This window comes from Silene latifolia, chromosome 11 (genome assembly GCF_048544455.1).
Source record: "Silene latifolia isolate original U9 population chromosome 11, ASM4854445v1, whole genome shotgun sequence".
In the NCBI taxonomy this organism is placed as follows: domain Eukaryota; kingdom Viridiplantae; phylum Streptophyta; class Magnoliopsida; order Caryophyllales; family Caryophyllaceae; genus Silene; species Silene latifolia.
In genome coordinates this window covers 48,980,507-48,995,862 of record NC_133536.1, presented here as the reverse complement: position 1 = coordinate 48,995,862, position 15,356 = coordinate 48,980,507, and positions in this window count along the sequence as shown.

The window sequence follows — 15,356 nt, the reverse complement described above, 5'->3', positions numbered from 1 at the left end:
TAATCAATTCCTTAAAATTGAACAATTCAATTGTGAGAGAGAATATTTATATCTTATTGTAATTGGATTAAATAAGATTTATTTTAGTAATTGAAATACTTTATTACGAAAATTGATTATTGTTTGTGAAACAATTGAGATAAGAATGAATGGTTAATTATAATTACAATATGTTTTGACTTTTAATTATATGACCCATCTTATTTATGTGATCAAGTATCACTAGTCAATTTGTTATATGTAATTTAATTAATGTATATAATGATATTTATTTGATAAGTATGCATTAAATTAATTAATAACATGTAACATACTACATGTGACATATTGTGTGACAAATGATAAATTGACAAAATAAAATGGTAGTCCATTTTATGTAAGTGGACCGAAATGGAGGGAGTTGTGGTGGATTGTGGTTGATTTATTTTATGAGATAAAATAGATGTAATCATAACTACTCTACCTATTCTTACACAATCTACATTTTGATAAGAGTAAAAGGAAAAGCAAGATGACCTCCTTGTCCTCTAGCTACCCGGCCACACTCCTCTTTTAAGAGGAGTTTTGGTTCTTATTTTACTCTATTATCATTCACTTGCATTCATTATTCATTCATGCTTCATTTTCTCTCATTTCTCTCAAAATCTCTCTAAACTTGTTTTAGAAATAAGAAATTGTTCATCATAAATTCTAAATCACAATATAAGATTACTAGTGTAGTAATAAGTATATTATTATAATTATTTTAAGGGTACTACTATATTAATCTAGTTAATTAATATACTAGTTTAAGGGATTAGTCTTGGGTGCAATCAAAGGAGGATCTCTACATTGGGATTTTGGAGGATCATCCAACACATTATAGCTCAAGAACAAATAAGGAAGGTGACCTTATTTGTGCCCTTATTTTCGAGCCACTCAACAATGTAAGGGACATTGTTTTTCCTTATTAATCTCTTATTTTGTTATGCATGCACTAGATTTAAAGAACACAAATTAACAAGTTAATTAGTTCACTATTAGAAGAGTCTAATAATAGGTATATGAACCTGACAGGCGGAGCTTATCTGTTAATTATATTGTTGTTGTGGTTGTTGTTGTTGTTGTTGTTGTTGTTGTTGTTGTTGTTGTTGTTGTTGTTGGTTCAAATAACTTATAGTTATCTTGTAATTTGTTGGCATTTATCTTGGCATTTACCAGCATATCCATTAAATGCCACTATGACTTTTAGCGACACTGCATAAGGCGGCATTTAATCAAATGTTGCTATTACTTTACGCGGCATTTACATATGCCACTAGAGTTCAAATTAAACGCCACTAAAGATGTACTCTGTAGTAGTGTGATCACTGTGAAAAGACAGGTCATGTGATTACTAACTGTTTCATTAGAACAAGGCTCAGAACAATACATATTCCAGGGGCAGAGGCAGGCACACTAATAGCAGGAAAAGGTCTAATGTCTATCACATAAGGACAAACATGTTGATACTTTGCCTGTTGTAGATAATTCACTTGAGGTTTCAGGTCCTGGATCAGTTGCTCCCACTCCTAAGACTCAGGTGCCAGGCATGGATCAAGCTATAATGGATGGCATAGTCCAGAATGTTATGCAGCAAGTGTTCAAGGCATATTCAGACCATGCTTCTGCAGCTGCTTCTTCTTTTGTTAACTTTTCAGGTATAGACTTGTATTCACAAGCCTTCACTGTAGCACAAACTTATGTCGGATATCATGGATAGTTGACACAGGAGCTTCTGACCATATGACCTCTAATGAGGGTATTATGTACAATATAAGGCTCTTGTAGAAGCCACTTATGATAGGTCTACCAGATGGTACTATTAAGGTGGTGCATAAAATGGGTGATATCAGTCTTACTCCCACTATTCATTTGAAGAATGTTTTAGTAGTACCAGATTTTAAGAAAAATCTATTATTGGTTAGCAAGTCGATACAGTTTACTCCTATGATTGACCTATTTACTTCCTACTATTGTACATTCCAGGACCTTTCCAGTAAGGTGCCTTTGGGATTAGCTGAAACGAAAGGAGGATTGTACTAGTTTACCCCTCTGGTGAAGAATAAAGAGCAGGATGGACAACTGCCAGCATCTGTTATGCAGAATGTTTCAAACATTAGGGAATTAGCAATAGACAAACCCCAAATGAGGTTTGTCTAATACCGCATCACTCAACACACAAACCTCTCTAACAACAAACCTCAATACAACAATAGACAAACCTCTTAAATATAGATAAACCTCATAAAAGTATTCTACATGGGGTCCACTATCACTCACAACCAAAAACACAAACTTGTATACAAAATTGTAACCATTCTCGTCTATGAACCTCAACCCCCATTCCCAACAATAGAGAGGTTTGTCAACAAACCTCTAAAAAGTACACAAACCTTTATTGACAAACCTCTATTGTTGATCCCCTTAGAGAATTTCCTTTTTCAGCATCTGATGTTTGTAATAAAGAATGTAATGTGGAATTGTTACATTCCAGGCTAGGCCATAGTTCTTTTGACAAATTGAGGCATGTAATGAATTTTTATGAGAATAAGAAGTTCAATTGTGAGACTTGTGCTTTGTCTAAATTGCATATTTTACCCTTCTAAAGGAGCAATTCTTATGCCAAGTCATTATTTGAGTTAGTTCATTTGGACTTATGGGGACCCTCTAGGACACCTTCCATTTTAGGTGCAAAGTATTTTTTGACCATCTTGGATGATCATTCAAGGTCACTTGGGTTTATTTGTTCCAGAATAAGTACCAAGTACCATATTTACAGAAAACTTTCCTCATTTATGTTGCGACTCTATTTGGTACAAAGGTTAAAACCTTCAGAAATGATCCTGGGACAGAATTCTTCCAGAAGACTTGTCTTCATCTTTTCCAGCAGAGAGGAAACCTCCATCAAATGAGCATTGTAGGAAGACCACAATAGAATGGTCGTGTGGAAAGGAAGCACATGCATTTGATTGAAACAGCAAGAACATTAAGGTTACATGCTAACTTACCTATTAAGTTCTGGGGAGATAGTGTTCTTACCGCCACTAATCTCATTAACAAGAAGCCCACTCTTATCTTAGGGTGGAAAACTCCCTTTGAAGTGTTATCTGGTAAGCAACCAGATTATGAAGACTTTTTGAGTGCCTTTGATATGCACCAGTGCCTAATACTCCTTCAGGAAAAGACAAGTTTTCAGTTAAAGGGGGGAAGTGTGACTTCATTGGCTATCCTTATGGTCAAAAGGGATACAAGTTATATGACTTAGACTCACATGTTGTATTTGCAGCCAGCGATGTCTTATTTCAGGAATCTATATTTCCTTTTAAACAAAATTCCCTCCACAATGGTAACTCAGAAGATGATACTTTAGTAGATATCTTTCATAGAGATTATGAGGAGCCTTTATTGGTTTCTGAACACCATAAAGATGATTCTGCAGTCAATGATCCACATGTTCAACATGGGAATCACAATGTTACTCCAGATGCCAATGCTTTAAGGTCCACTACACCTGTTGATCAAACAATTACAACTGATACAGCTGTTGTCCCTAACACAATAGAGAATTCAAATCCCTCTATCAGAAGAACTGTCACCAGAAGTAGTCAAAATCAGCAACTAGCTGGTATTAGACAATCTACAAAACCTGGGCAATTATCTTCTAGATTGCAGGATTTTCAATTACCTAATATACCAGGGAGTAAGGACATACACAAGTCTAATGCTGTCTATAGCTATGTTTGAACATCTAGTGGATTTTTCTGCTGAATATATTAGATCCCTAGCCAATGTTATTGCAGAAGTTGAGCCAGCTACCTATGCTCAGGCTCAGACTGATAAGAGGTGGATAGATGCTACGGCTAAGGAGGTACAGGCTCTAGAGGATAATCATACATGGGAGTTAACCAACTTACCTGCAAGGCATAAACCTATTGGGTCCAGATGGGTATGCAAGATAAAAGCATAGAGCAGATGGAACAGTTGAGATGTTTAGATCTAGATTGATTGCCAAGGGCTATACTCAGGTTAAATATAAAGACTATACTCATATTTTTTTATCCTGTTGCTAAATTTGCCACAGTGAGAATCTTACTTGCAGTAGCAGCAGCTAAGGATTGGCCACTGTTTTAGTTAGACATAAATAATGCCTTTTTACATGGCTTTATAGATGAGGAGGTGTATATGTTACCACCTGAACGTTATGAAAAGGCTAAACCGGGACAAGTTTGTAAGTTGAAAAGGTCTTTATATGGACTAAAACCAGCATCTAGGCAATGGAATATTGAATTGACCAGATTCTTACAGAAACAAGACTTTATTCAGTCAAAAAAAGATTACTCCCTCTTTACAAGGTTCAATCCAGTCACAAAAAAGTTTACAGTTATAACACCCCTGCACACTAAGATGCCTTACCAAGTACCATCTCAGTGTATGAAGGTATCACCATCTCAGTTGCCCGAGGTAGTAGATCAAACCAGCAATGAAAGAACGTTTATTAAGTAAACTTTAAGTCTTTACAACGGTGAACAAGAGACGGGATATAACAAGTCTAGCTATCAATACTACTAAGCTTGAGCGTCAAGGACTTCTACTTTTGGTAGCGTGGTGACTCGAACCCCTTCCAAGCCCGTAAGGACATGACTAAGTGCGCGGGATCAGGATGTACCATCCACATGGACCCTCTCACCCTCCAAGCATACGACCCATCCTCCAAAGTCCTAAGCCATCTATTGGTAGACCAATACTTGGCATTCATAATAGGTACGGTCTCAAACAACCCATCCCTCGATGGTGGTGGAGCCTCAAAGTCAGTCAGTCGCTGGGTTAAACGAGTCACTATGGCCCCACATGAAATGTGGCAGTTCGGAGACCGCGCCATAAGCTCTAAACTGGAGCACACAACCCTGGGAGCACTATAGTAGAAAGGCTTCCCCCGATGGAGGTTAAAATAAGACATCAACAACATGACCTCATGAGAGTTCAGCTTACTCACATAGTCTCTCGCGTACAGAAGGTAGGTTATCATCCTAAGAAACATCCGGAGAGATACATGCTGTACATCATTAATCAGCATGGCACTAGCACTAGGAGCAGGTCGGCTAGTCAAGTAAGGTAGGTAAGGAGGTGCCCCACTGTTCTTTGCTACATCACTAAGGTATCCCTCCTCCTCCGCCTCTAGGCCCATAGATGGCCGGCAAACTCATCAAGGTTCAACTCATGATCCTCATTCATGAGGCGAAAAGAAACAGTTTTTCCTCTCACATCATACACGAAGGAGCTTAAGAACTCCAAGGTCGGGGGGTAGGACTTCTTTCGTAGGTGGTAAAGGCCTTCCATGCCCAAGATCTCAAAGATATGCACTATATCCGCCTTAACCCCCAGAGTCTCCAAGATGTCAGGGTTCACACACCGGGTAGGTTTCATGGTCCGACTCATCAAAGCTACAAAGGCATTACGTTGTTTGAAATCACAAAAGATTACCAATGGATATTCTTCCATCGGAGGAACGACGGGTTCATGGCTAGATTGACCCGTCTCCAATTGAACATTGGCACGAGCCCGCTTCTTGGCTGGGGCTTTTGCTTTCGGCATGCTGCAAAAAGATAAATTTTTAAAAAGGATATTTCTAAAAAATTTTGCCATAGCGCGGCCTGTTTTTCAATTCATACACTTTTAAGACGAAGTTTTAAAGCGGATTTTTCTTGCAAAACACAAAGCATACTATCAAAGAGGAGCATTTTTATCGCCAAATAATCCTTTAAAGGGTATCCTACAACAATCTAAAGAACCAAAATCCAATTTAGGGCAAAACCCTGGAAAAGTTTTATAACATGGAAGAAGCGAATTTTAATCATGAAATCGTTTTTGTGAAAGCTGCTTATGAACAATTAAACCCAAAATATCAAAAGAGAAACACCATATTCAGATTGTACAAGCTAGGGATTCGAAATTTGAGCAAGTTCTACCATATATTGATAACAAATTGAAGAAATTGATTAAAGACTTTACCTTGATTGAAGGTTTGAGCAAATAAGAGTGAAAATCCCCAAGCAATTACCAACACAATCACCCAAGAGTTTTGAAAGAGAAGGAGTTTGAAGTTTTATTGAGTGGAAGAATGAGATGGGAGGCGGAAATGAGAAGAAAGAAGAAGTTATCGAGTATCGGGTTTACTCGGCCGAGTATGGCCTACTCGGTCGAGTATTTGGCCTACTCGGTCTAGTATCCACAGATCAGTAGCACGTCTAATCTGACATTCCGGGTACTCGGTCAAGTGCCTTCCTACTCAGTCGAGTGCGACCTACTCAGTTGAGTATAGACATTACTCGGCCGAGTTCAACAGAACAGAAACGGAGTTTTAGATTTTTCAAAAGTCTCCTGCAAAACAAATAACGACGTTCGGAGTCCCATACAATGGAGCTCGTCATCGTTAGACCCTAATTCTATCACATCAAAGCGCCCACACTCATATCCGTCAGTAAATCATTTACGAGTAATACATATTTCCTACACAAAACCGTAGTAAGCAATTCACATCACGACTAAAGCACCCAACCAACTTAAATACACCACAGACAAGACCGAGCTACGAACTTACATCAATACACCTCATTATGCATCCTTACACACATACCGCACTTCATTATTCTTATGTAAATCACGTACCACACCAATCATACACGAAGCCTATCATGTTTAAATGTGAGATTTTCTGGTCACACATATTACCACACTAGTTACTAAAAACAAGTGCATACGACACACACACACACTTAACACAAAACATTCCTATCATCTACCCTTCCACGTGGCTGGCTTAAGCATGATTGGGGCCAGGGTTTTGGGATGAGGGCGCCTTCTCACCCAAAACCGACTAAAGGGGCTCCCAACATACACACACCAGGTTCATTTTAATTTGACACCATATGTTCATTTGATTCATTGGTTCAGGTTCCAAAATCATCGGCTCTGATACCACTTTGTAACACCCCCGCACACCAAGTGTTGGAATATGTGTCCTCCGGCAATAATGCGATCACAAATGTTGATCATGATGATCACATGTTTAAGTCTCATTTTAAAGAATACAATTGGGAAGTAATATTTTACTGTCAACTGGTCCACACATATCGGTAATGATTGGCTGACTAGAGTTTGACATTACTGTCGTGCGACGGTGGTGATCAGTTGATCCCCTAGGTCATACCTAAAGGGCACCACTCTTAATTGATCAATTAATTGATCGTATAACGTAACGAGTCAATTAAATTATTTAAAATTGACGGACGATTTTGGAAGTAATATTTACGTGTCTCATTGAAATTGATTAAATGAGATACGGTCTAAGTAATCGAATTGTTTCATTACTCAGATGAAATTATTGTTTAAGGAAACAATTGAAATTGAATGAATTATCATAAATACAAGTTATTATGATTTATAAATTGGTAAAATATTTTGGTACAGGTAATTATGAATTGCTAAGTCGATTTTTGTATATGACGTATTTTTATTAATACGTTGATTTTTAATATGTTAAAAATACATAACAATTTTATGTGACATGTGACATGTGACAAATTGACAAAAATAAAATGGATTCCATTTTATCCATATGTACCGAAATTAAGGGAGGATTTAGGATAATATTATGTTTATTATGTGAGTGGTAAGCATAATGATTACCCTAATTGACTAGCCATGCAAACCTAGTGATCATTGTGAAGAACAACTAGTGCATGCATTGGCTCCCTCTTCTCCCCTCTTCCACCCGGTTTTTGAGAAGAAAAACCACTTTGGTTTTTCTTCTTATTTCACCCATTATACACTACAAATGGAATTAGTGTATAATTTATTCATTCATCTAAAATTTGGTTTTTAGAAAGATAAAAACTCTTCCTTCTCTTCCTTCTCTCTAACCAAAATAATAGAGAGTTCCATAATATTTTTGGGTCAATTTTTCCACTAAATTAATATTATTCTAGTATACATAATATTAATTTGATTAAGAGTTTGCTTTGGGTATTATACTTTGGGAGGGATCCTATACTTGGATCCTAGTTCATCCATTGAGGAAAGCACAAGAACAAGAGAGAAGGAGATCTCTCTTGTGCCCAAATAAACCGAAATACCAATGTAAGATAGAGATTTCTTCCTTAAATTGATTATAATTTGCATGCATAAGATCATCAATTAATTTTATAATTAAATTAACATAAAACATATATGAATATGTTGAGTATATAGATTTACTTTTCCTTCAATCGGTATCAGAGAGCCATGGTTGTTTGCATGCAAATCGGTTAAAAGTTTTTCCGAGTTATACGATTAACATATAAAACTTGTTTAATTTGTGTTATTATGATATATCATGAAAATAATTATGCATGTTAAAGTTTCTGGTCCTAAAATGTTTTTAGGATATTTTGGTTAATTTATGGATTTTTATTGTTCATATTATATAATAATGGCATTAAAATATGATTTTATGAATAAAATGTCATTTTCGGACTAAAATTATCTAAACTTCGAATTTTTCAGTGATTTTTGGATATGTTATCAAATATATTATTTTGAGATGACCTGTAAATTTTCATAATTTTTGGACTTCTTATGCTCAAAAAATGGATTTTTCATTATTAAAATCGGATTTAGATGAAAAAAAATAGGTTAATATGAGATAAATTTCGAATCTGGTCATAGAAATTTAGTATGTTGTCACATAAAATTTTAAAAGATGTGTGTAAAATAATAGACTATATTGAAGTCTTTATGCATGATTTATGATTTTTTGAAGAAAAATAGCATAAATAGTGACTTAATTAGTGAAATATTAATAAAACATACTCCATGATTAAGGAAAAACGTCACATGTTGCATTTTATTATATTTTTCAGATCTAAAATTGAAAAGTTGATGAATATAATTTTTCTCATGTTTTTATGATTATTTTTTGTTAAAACCGATAAACCGAAACATTGTTTTTCCGGATAAATTTCGAAATTTTTAACCTAAGTTTTTTGAACATTATAAGTGTCATGGTATTTTTCCAGAATGTTCATGAGTTTAACTTTCAAATTTTGTATTTATTTGAAATTTTTGTGATTTATTTGAAGTTTATAGCATTTTATTGTAATTTTAAGTCCATTAATGAACAAATTTTAGAAATATGAGTTAATTATGGTCAAATAATTAGTGAAGACTAAATTTTGAGTCCTAAGAGGTTAGGGTAATTAACTTATGCATAAATATGAATTTATGTAATTTTTGTGATTATAAAATGTTGAATCACGCAAATCCGTAAAAACCGTGTAATATACGATATTGGCTACTTAAAGGCGATTTAGCATAAAATTGGGCATGTTCATACATATTATAATGCTGCATTTTAATTATGATTGTCATAATTTTTATTTTATGTAATTTTGAATTATGTAATTTTACTTAGTATGGCCTTAGTTTTTAATTGGTATTACCCGAAATGTATGGGATTATCGATTCGGTTGTAATTTATTGTGATCTCGTATCACCGTTTTGTAATTTAATAGATTTATTTTATTTTAGTTACAAATGTATAATAGGAAATTATGTAATTTGTTATGTAATTTTATTTATTTCGGAGTTCCCAAAGACGGATTTCTTCAAGATGGCGATACATAGAGACGGTGTTACCTCGAGATGTGTGCCACAACCGAAGTTCAAGGGACCAATGGAGTTGGTTTCCGAATATGTAATAGTTAAATAGTTTTTCTATTTTAGGAAGGCCATACTAGGATTTATTTTTATGCTTTGCATTTTATTTATATGTCGCATGCATCGCTAAATCGCCATAACTAAAACATGCATCATCTTTCATCGAGTTTATCGACCGTGTCAATTAAAATTATCGTAGTTCACCGCATTAGTTCACTTAAAATGTGATAGATAATGAATTGATATGACCTCTCGCTAAAATAATTAATTGAGACTTAGCCTTACCAAGTAGTAGAAACCATGAAAACCTATTTCGCGAGGGAGTGCACTCGGCCCTACCGGGGTACAAACCTTGTTACGTAGGGGAAGTGGGTGATGAATGTTTATCCACCGAGTTCATGTTAATGAGGGTTTCATCGGCCATACCGTGCCCAAGTTGATGTGGATTTGGATCATGGACACATTTATTCGAAATTTGGATTGAGCTCAACGGAAGTATTCGTGACCGTAGTCGCATGTGTTACGGGCTATAGATAATTACTAGAGTAATTTTATCGACCAAGAGTTCTAAAAGTAGAATCGATTAAACGTTAATCCACCGAGTTATATTGATAAAGGATGAATCGGCCCTACCGTGCCTAAGTCGATATGAATTTGGGTCTTGGAATCATTTATCTAAGTTGGGTAGAGGTCACTAGATAAATGCAATAAAACTTGTTTAAATTAGTTTTCACGAGTATTATTATTAAAACGACATTTGTTTTACTCCTTCTATTTTGTTTTGTAGACCACTTCATTTTCTCATAACAAATGGCTACACCAAACCCAAACGCCACGCCTCTTGCTAATTCGTCATGGCTCCGATCCTTTATGGATCGATGTAAACTTGAAAAGAATGGGTCAAATTTCTCCGATTGGGATGCCCAACTCAAATTAGCCGCCCAAGGTGACGACAAGCTTCGTTACCTCACCGAGGCCTCTCCACCCGAACCTACTACTAGGTCGACCGCCGCCACTAGGGAAGCATATGAGGCTTACCATAAAGAGTCCGCCGCAATGAAAAATGTGTTGATCTTTGCGATGGAGGCGGATCTCCAAAGGAGAGCCTTTAAAATGGGCACCGCTAATGAGATTTACTCCAAGCTTGTGACAATGTTTTCATAAACTCCGCGGATCGTCCAATATGAGGCGGCCGCGGCATTCTTTGATCTCGACTTCAAAGAGGGCCAAAAGGTTAGCCCTCATGTGCTCAAACTTATGGAGCTAGTCGAGACCTTGAAAATTCAAAAGGTTGAAATCCCCAAAGAACTCATTGTAGATAGGATTCTACACTCCTTGTCCAAAGTCAAAGCGTATGTTCAATTTCGCGTGAATTTTAACATGCAAGACAAGGATGTGTCTCTTGAAGAATTGCACAAGTTACTTGTGCAAGCCGAAAGGGACATGGGGTTAAATGTGAACCAACCTAAGGATGTGCTTAATATTAGCACCAAAAGCAAGAGGAAGTTCAAGAAGAATGGGAGGAAGGGTAAGAAACAAGCTCCCACTTTCACCAAAGCTAAGACTTATGAAGCTAGCACTTCAAAAATCAAGAAGGGTCCTCTTGATAAATGCCATTATTGTAATGGTGTTGGACATTGGAAAAGAAATTGTTCCAAATACCTTGGTGATATTAAGGCTGGAAAGTTTACTCCAGTAGGTAAATGACTATTCTTTCTTTTATGTTTCTAATTCAACTATGGTATTGTGATACAAAGTTGTGATAATGTATCTCCCTTTTTATTGTAAATAGGGCCTCCACCAAGCAAAGACAAGGGAAAAGAAAAGCAAGCTTGAGAAACCATCAAGAAGCTAGAAATAGCTTTCATGGAGCTTCGCTTTTTATTGTCTTATTTTAATTATGTTTTGGATTTTAGAACCTTTAAGTTTCCGTGTTCGACATGGAAAGGTATTTTGGATAATTGGTTGTATTTTGGATAATGATGGTTTGGTTTGCAACCCAAGTCACCCGTTTTATCATTTTATCCTTGTTCTAAAATTCGTATTTACATGCTTGCTCTTAGAAACATATGATTATTCACTTAAAGTGATCTAATAGACAACTATAATGATGGGATTCATTATACGTCCACATGCTTAAGGCTTGTGTATGATCATTTATAAAGTAATATTGAGTCTATGAACTCTCTTAAAGGAATGTCAATCACCAAGTACACTTCAAAATCTAAAACTATTAGTCAACCTATGAGATAGTTCTCCTTATACTTCAAAATCATTATTTGTGTCTCATATGCTATCTTTGAATCTCTAGTGTATTTATTCTAAAGATAGAGTGTGAGAAAAATGAAGACACAACACACACCAAGATAAATTTGTGTACTTGTGTAAATGAGATCTACGCAAGAGAGAATGATTTGAATGAAGGTATATCTATTTATATAGTATACCCAATAGATGAGATCTATGGTCTCAAATAGTTCTATATGACTAAAGAGACCAAGTGAAGTAATCATAAGAGTATGTTCTCAAGATAACTACACGAGGAGACCAAAAGAAAGTTTTGAAACAAGAATGACTAATGTAAAGTCTTAATTGACTAGTTTATGATAAATTAAGACCAATAGTTTCAACTTTACTTAAGAGCCTAAATGAATCAAAGTAACATCCTAGTAAAAAACGAGATTTTTGACTAGAGGTTGCAAGGATTGATATACCGATATCCTCATATTGCTAAGTTAAAGTCATTACTTAACCACATTATGAAAATGAATTGGTTAAACCTCCTTCTGAAAGGGATATTTTGAAGGACGTATATTAGATATTATTTATATTTAATAAATGACATTGTCACGCATCATTATGACATGAATGTGTTAGAGATCAAAAATCTCTTATCCATAAAGTTAAAAATGAGACCACTTCAAAATAGGTATTTTGAAAGGATATGATGGGAACATATATGGTTTTATCTCAAACAAAAGCAATATAATGTCTCAATTGAGTAGTCAATTGCGAATCAAGTGGGAGTTAGAAATTATCATGTGAAGACATGGAATCTAGTGGGAGTAATCATCTTATATAAGTTTATAACTCATCTCTCATTGAAGAATGACGAGCTAATACCTTCCTTCACAGAGGAAGATTTGAGTTTTCAATTCTGGATGAAAATAGACCATGATGAATCCAACTACATCATGAGATGTTGGATAAGTATTGTAAGATACACATCGAATCAACGAGATACGTAGGTTATTCATTTAAATGAAAATGGAATTGCCATTAGCAGTCATGGTCGTTACTTGAACCTAAATATAGTTGATAACATGATTAAAAGTTACTAATGTTTCTGCCATTAGAATAATCATGCACATGTCCAATTATGAATCATATACATAAGAGCATGATGAATCATTGGTAAGCCATAGTAGAAACGTCATGAATTCTCGAGAAGAATTCGATGAGCGATTTCGGTGTTTGAGAATAATACTGTTATGTGTCAAGAGGTTGCACATATTATAGAAAATCCGAACACACGTAAAGATTTATGAAAATCCTAAACTTTTCAAGCCAAAAGGAGAAATAGGAAGTTTGGAAAGATACTTAGTTGAATAAGAAGTTGCTCAAAACTAATCTTTCCTAATATGCTAGGACTTGTGAGAAGTGCTAGGCTAATCATCTTGACAAATTGTTGCAAGACTCTACAAAACATATACCTAGTGCATTGTGTGTGGATGGAGTACTTGATCAGTACAAGTTATATCATTCACCACAAATTCGTTCGTTATGTGATAATCGATAAGGAGGTTCTTTCAAGATAAAGAACCGAAACCAAGGTCGGGAACCTTGATGTGTACTTGGTAAGGTTTATGCTATGAGTGATAACATGAATGTAAAGGATAATGCGATTAAGAAGTTTGAACACATGGACACGTAACATGTTAAACTTCTATTGCAATCAACAAGTGTTTACACAATTACGATATGCATCACAAGGGTGTAATATGGTATTGACTACCCGAGTGTGATGTCGACATTTGTCGTTTGAGTTTTTATTAACTCACCTTATACCTTGTTACATCCAACGGGTTGTAGAGACAATTGAACCCCATTTAAGTGAACACGGATTAGCATTGTATTTGCCCATAGTTACTTACATGAGGTGACGTCTCGAAGTGACTAGAGTGTGATGTGATTGATGGCAAGTTCAAGTGCCATAAAGTCATATGAGAATGACTAGTCGATCACATAGGCGGACTGTTAGGAACATTTTGTCGGGCCTTATGACCGCTTATAGAGTTCTGGCAAATTTATATAGCCTGGTCGTGGCGAGAGCTGCTATAGTATTCAAATGAGTCGATTCTTTTGACTAAAGACTATTCGCTTAAGATGGCACAGTTTCAGATTAACTTTGATTTATGTTACTACGACCTTCGTAAATGGGGTCAAATGGGCATATTTTGGGTTATGATGGATGTGGCTAGTTGAAGGGAATGAGTGCGATAGGAATTGTCTACCCCTAGTCAGGGTTATAACAATATCTCAGGGCCACTCGAGGAGTAATGAACTGGAAATGCGTGGCCACGCTCGGAATGTATCCATGGTGGATAAATCCGGTCAATCAGTTATTCTCCAGATCGAGGAAACCACTCTCGATATGATCACTTGCAAGTACGACCTGAAAGACACCTTGCATTGAGTGGGAGATAGTAATAGGACAAGAGAATTGGTGACGCACACTTGTCGAGGACAAGTGGGAGATTGTTGGAATATGTGTCCTCCGACAATAATGCGATCACAACTGTTGATCATGATGATCACATGTTTAAGTCTCATTTTAAAGAATACAATTGGGAAGTAATATTTTACTGTCAACTGGTCCACACATATCGGTAATGATTGGCTGACTAGAGTTTGAGTTTGACATTCTTGTCGTGTGCGACGGTGGTGATCAGTTGATCCCCTAGGTCATACCTAAAGGGCAACACTCTTAATTGATCAATTAATTGATCGTATAACGTTACGAGTCAATTAAATTATTTAAAATTGACGGACGATTTTGGAAGTAATATTTACGTGTCTCATTAAAATTGATTAAATGAGATATGGTCTAAGTAATCGAATTGTTTCATTACTCAGATGAAATTATTGTTTAAGGAAACAATTGAAATTGAATGAATTATCATAAATACAAGTTATTATGATTTATAAATTGGTAAAATATTTTGGTACAGGTAATTATGAATTGCTAAGTTGATTTTTGTATATGACGTATTTTTATTAATACGTTGATTTTTAATATGTTAAAAATACATAACAATTTTATGTGACATGTGACATGTGACAAATTGCCAAAAATAAAATGGATTCCATTTTATCCATATGTACCGAAATTAAGGGAGGATTTAGGATAATATTATGTTTATTATGTGAGTGGTAAGCATAATGATTACCCTAATTGACTAGCCATGCAAACCTAGTGATCATTGTGAAGAACAACTAGTGCATGCATTGGCTCCCTCTTCTCCCCTCTTCCACCCGGTTTTTGAGAAGAAAAACCACTTTGGTTTTTCTTCTTATTTCACCCATTATACACTACAAATGGAATTAGTGTATAATTTATTCATTCATCTAAAATTTGGTTT